We start from the raw sequence: 5,518 nt of genomic DNA on the forward strand, positions 1-5,518 counted from the left end.
TGCATTCCAATTGAATATTACCCCTGCTAGTAATTAGATTAGACGTTTAATCAGCTCCAGAATGGCCGTGCTATTGTAAATTCGGGTGGTATTAATTAGTGCACAACGTAGCAAAATGTTTTCTAACGGAAAACAAAAATAAGCGTTTCATTTTATTTTGTGCCTGATGAGCAGGAACCAGGACTGGTGCTCCAAATGAGGTTTGGCCTGCGCTCCTTTTGTTCCCGTCGATTACAGGACTGGGTTTGGCCTGCGCTCCTTTTGTTCCCGTCGATCACAGGACTGGGTTTGGCCTGCGCTCCTTTTGTTCCCGTGGATCACAGGACTGGGTTTGGCCTGCGCTCCTTTTGTTCCCGTGGATTACAGGACTGGGTTTGGCCTGCGCTCCTTTTGTTCCCGTCGATCACAGGACTGGGTTTGGCCTGCGCTCCTTTTGTTCCCGTCGATTACAGGACTGGACATACCGTGTTTGGAAGAAATTTACGACGACGGCAGATTCATTTGTTTCTGTAATCGAAGAACCCGATTACTAGATCTGTGTGATGCAGAGAGACGTATACACACATGGCATACACACACTCAATTACTCTCTCTCACTCACACACACTTGTTTGTGTTGTAAATCCATCAGTTGATGAATCAAATACAGTACCTATCCAATCCAGCTGACGTCTCATTTTCAGGATGCAGCGGTGGCGGAGTTTTAAATCATTTTTATTAAGTCTGGGAACCTACAACACAATAAAAACTCATACAAATCCATAGTTACACATCAATTAAAAACACAACACCAAATCCTCCTCCACACTAACTAAACACACCACTAAATCCTCCTCCACACTAACTAAACACACCACCAAATCCTCCTCCACACTAACTAAACACTCCACTAAATCCTCCTCCACACTAACTAAACACACCACCAAATCCTCCTCCACACTAACTAAACACACCACCAAATCCTCCTCCACACTAACTAAACACACCACCAAATCCTCCTCCACAGTAACTAAACACACCACCAAATCCTCCTCCACACTAACTAAACACACCACCAAATCCTCCTCCACACTAACTAAACACTCCACTAAATCCTCCTCCACACTAACCAAACACACCACCAAATCCTCCTCCACACTAACTAAACACACCACCAAATCCTCCTCCACACTAACTAAACACAGCACCAAATCCTCCTCCACAGTAACTAAACACACCACCAAATCCTCCTCCACACTAACTAAACGCAACACCAAATCCTCCTCCACAGTAACACAGCACCAAATCCTCATCCACACTAACTAAACACAACACCAAATCCTCTTCCACAGTAACTAAACACAACACCAAATCCTCCTCCACACTAACTAAACACACCACCAAATCCTCCTCCACAGTAACTAAACACAACACCAAATCCTCCTCCACAGTAACTAAAAACAACACCAAATCCTCCTCCACAGTAACTAAAAACAACACCAAATCCTCCTCCACACTAACTAAACACAACACCAAATCCTCCTCCACAGTAACTAAAAACAACACCAAATCCTCCTCCACAGTAACTAAACACAACAGACTCTGAATACCCCATATACTCATACACAGATCAATATTGTTAACCAGTTTGTAATAGGCTGTCCCCGAATGACCTGTACTTTAGCCCAAATATAAACCGTTGCGAAGAGAAAACCTCTCCCAAAGCTGAGAACCAATTAGGGATCAGGTCAATCATCCCGACCAACCTGGGACACTGTAAAAACAGGTGTGCCAGAGTTTCAGACTCAGAATGGACACCCTTCCCCAACAGTAGGATCCAGATGTACCAGATGCATGTTGGTGGCTATAGCTCCATGTATTATCCTCCATTGGAGGTCAGCTGTCCTCTTTTCAATAGAAAGATTGTGAAAAAGAGGCACTTCAAAAGTAGTGATCAGATACATACAACCTGTCTAACCTTCCAACCCTACTACAGTAGAGATCAGATACATACAACCTGTCTAACCTTCCAACCCTACTACAGTAGAGATCAGATACATACAACCTGTCTAACCTTCCAACCCTACTACAGTAGAGATCAGATACAACCTGTCTAACCTTCCAACCCTACTACAGTAGAGATCAGATACATACAACCTGTCTAACCTTCCAACCCTACTACAGTAGAGATCAGATATAACCTGTCTAACCTTCCAACCCTACTACAGTAGAGATCAGATACATACAACCTGTCTAACCTTCCAACCCTACTACAGTAGAGATCAGATACAACCTGTCTAACCTTCCAACCCTACTACAGTAGAGATCAGATATAACCTGTCTAACCTTCCAACCCTACTACAGTAGAGATCAGATATAACCTGTCTAACCTTCCAACCCTACTACAGTAGAGATCAGATACAACCTGTCTAACCTTCCAACCCTACTACAGTAGAGATCAGATATAACCTGTCTAACCTTCCAACCCTACTACAGATCAGATACATACAACCTGTCTCACCTTCCAACCCTACTACAGATCAGATACATACAACCTGTCTCACCTTCCAACCCTACTACAGTAGTGATCAGATACATACAACCTGTCTAACCTGTCTAACCTTCCAACCCTACTACAGTAGAGATCAGATACAACCTGTCTAACCTTCCAACCCTACTACAGTAGAGATCAGATATAACCTGTCTAACCTTCCAACCCTACTACAGATCAGATACATACAACCTGTCTCACCTTCCAACCCTACTACAGATCAGATACATACAACCTGTCTCACCTTCCAACCCTACTACAGTAGTGATCAGATACATACAACCTGTCTAACCTGTCTAACCTTCCAACCCTACTACAGTAGTGATCAGATATAACCTGTCTAACCTTCCAACCCTACTACAGTAGTGATCAGATATAACCTGTCTAACCTTCCAACCCTACTACAGATCAGATACAGACAACCTGTCTAACCTTCCAACCCTACAACAGTAGAGATCAGATACATACAACCTGTCTCACCTTCCAACCCTACTACAGATCAAATACATACAACCTGTCTAACCTTCCAACCCTACTACAGATCAAATACATACAACCTGTCTAACCTTCCAACCCTACTACAGATCAGATACATACAACCTGTCTAACCTTCTAACCCTACTACAGATCAGATACATATAACCTGTCTAACCTTGCTGCACTGACGTGACCTTCATTAACATTTATCCATGTGTAGTGTCTAACTGTTGCCTTCCTTACTCTCCACACATCAGAAAGCTCAACTAATAGACCAGACAGGCAGGTAGCTGACCGCAGATGAGGTTCTTCAGCAGTGTGATCAACAGTAAAATCCACTGTAGAGTTCCAGTTCCCCCCTAAAACTATACACCCCTCTTGGTCACACCGTCTTAAGGTTTCCTTTATTTTATAAAATACAGCAATATGCTCTGTACCCTCATTAGGAGCATAATCATTTAGAAAAAAAACAAAACATGACATCCACCTTGACCAATAAAACCCGTCCCTTGACAATCTCTGTTGTAGATACCACAGTCACCACCTAAACCTGAGGAAAACAAGATGGCCACCCCAGCACTGAAATTAGTACCATGACTGAGTATATGCTGCCCCTCCCACCACACACCCCAGTCAACCTCATTAGCCTCATCACTATGTGTCTCCTGAAGGAAAACTACATTAAGCCTTTTCTGTTTTATTACTTATAATACCCAAGCCCTCTTATTCCTGTCCCTTCCCCCATTAATATTGAGAGAACCTCCCCTTAGTACCTCCATATAGAAAAGAGAAAGGAAAAGCAGAAGAAACCACAGAGAAACCAAAGAGAAAAAAGACACCCAGAAAAAGACATCCTAATTTTCTCTTAACCTGACCACGTTTCCCACTACCTTTTGCTGCTGTGACAGCAGTAACACATTTCCTCAAGCGAAAACGCTTCATCTCGCTCAACCGGTCTAACCCCACCGTCTTCTGTAACATCACAGCTGACCTCACAAAATTATCAACATCTAAAACATCTGCCAATTTGACAGATTTCCCAAAAGTCTGATCCAGGAACCCATTTACCTCCTCTAGACTGTCAATTGAGTTGTGACCAGCTGCTATCTTATCAATAGAGATATCCATATCCTTCTTCTGATCCTCCTCAACTGAGGCCACGACCCCTGACTCCCTTCTACCACATCCCTCTCAACACTCCCCACTTGCACCCCCTCACTCCTACCAGGCATCTCCTCCACTACCTGGGAGACTAGCCCCTCCTGTAACCCATTACTCGTAGTGGGCATCTCCTCCACTACCTGGGAGACTAGCCCCTCCTATAACCCATTACTCATAGTGGGCATCTCCTCCACTGCCTGGGAGACTAGCCCCTCCTGTAACCCATTACTCGTACCAGGCATCTCCTCCACTACCTGGGAGACTAGCCCCACCTGAACTCCATTACTCGTAGTGGGCATCTCCTCCACTACCTGGGAGACTAGCCCCTCCTGTAACCCATTACTCGTAGTGGGCATCTCCTCCACTGCCTGGGAGCCTAGCTCCACATGAACCCCCTCCTGTGCCCCAGTACTCGTACTGGGGACCTCCTCACCAGTCTGAGGAACTGTCTCTTCAGATCCATCCTGACCTTCTACAACAATATTTTTCTGCTGCATAACATTCTCCTCTGGTACAAGTTGCAACTCCGTGCCCTCAACACGGACAACTGGTTCCTCAGCAACAGGTGCTTGTGGCTGCTCTACCACTGCTCTACATCAGTCGGCCCAGGTGTTACGAGGACCACCTGCGCCCCTCCCTCTGCCTTCTCCCTTTTCGGGCAAGCATGTCGCTTTTGGCCAGCATCCCCACACTCAAAACACCGTTGACTACCCGTACTAGCATAAGCCATATACAGTCTGTTGTCATATTTGACTTTAAACGATAACTCCAAAGTCTGCTCCGGTGAGTCCAAAAACATAAACACCTGTCGCCGAAACGACATACCCTGTTTCAACGCCGGGTGTTTGCAACCCAATGGGACAACCTTAATTGAACTTGCGAACTTCCCAAACCGCAATAACTCGCGCTCCAATAGCTCATTGGAATAAACGGCGGTACATTCGAAATCGCTACCCTTGTTGACGGAGAAAAAACAGTGTAACTTGAATAAACATTCCTTTAAGGAGTACGCCTTGCAAACGATCAACAAGGCGCTCTTCTTTAAGAAAAAACACCATCGCTTTATTCATCCGTGACGCATAAGCAACATTCTCATATCCTACCTTCTCTCCTACGGCTACCAGAAACACCTCCACAGTGACAGTAGCTTCAGTAACACACCTAAAACCGTGCCGAAGTGACAGGGACGGCGTCCCCTTGTGGGTCGCCATCCCCGCCAAAACCAGGGTAATTTCGACACGAAAAACAATATACTTAATTCTACCACAACAAAAATAATGATAACCTTAATCATGCATAGTAAGAAAAAAAAACATAGCACCAAGAAAAGTAAACGTAAAAGAAAAACCA

This window comes from Salvelinus fontinalis, chromosome 16 (assembly GCF_029448725.1).
Source record: "Salvelinus fontinalis isolate EN_2023a chromosome 16, ASM2944872v1, whole genome shotgun sequence".
In the NCBI taxonomy this organism is placed as follows: Eukaryota; Metazoa; Chordata; class Actinopteri; order Salmoniformes; family Salmonidae; genus Salvelinus; species Salvelinus fontinalis.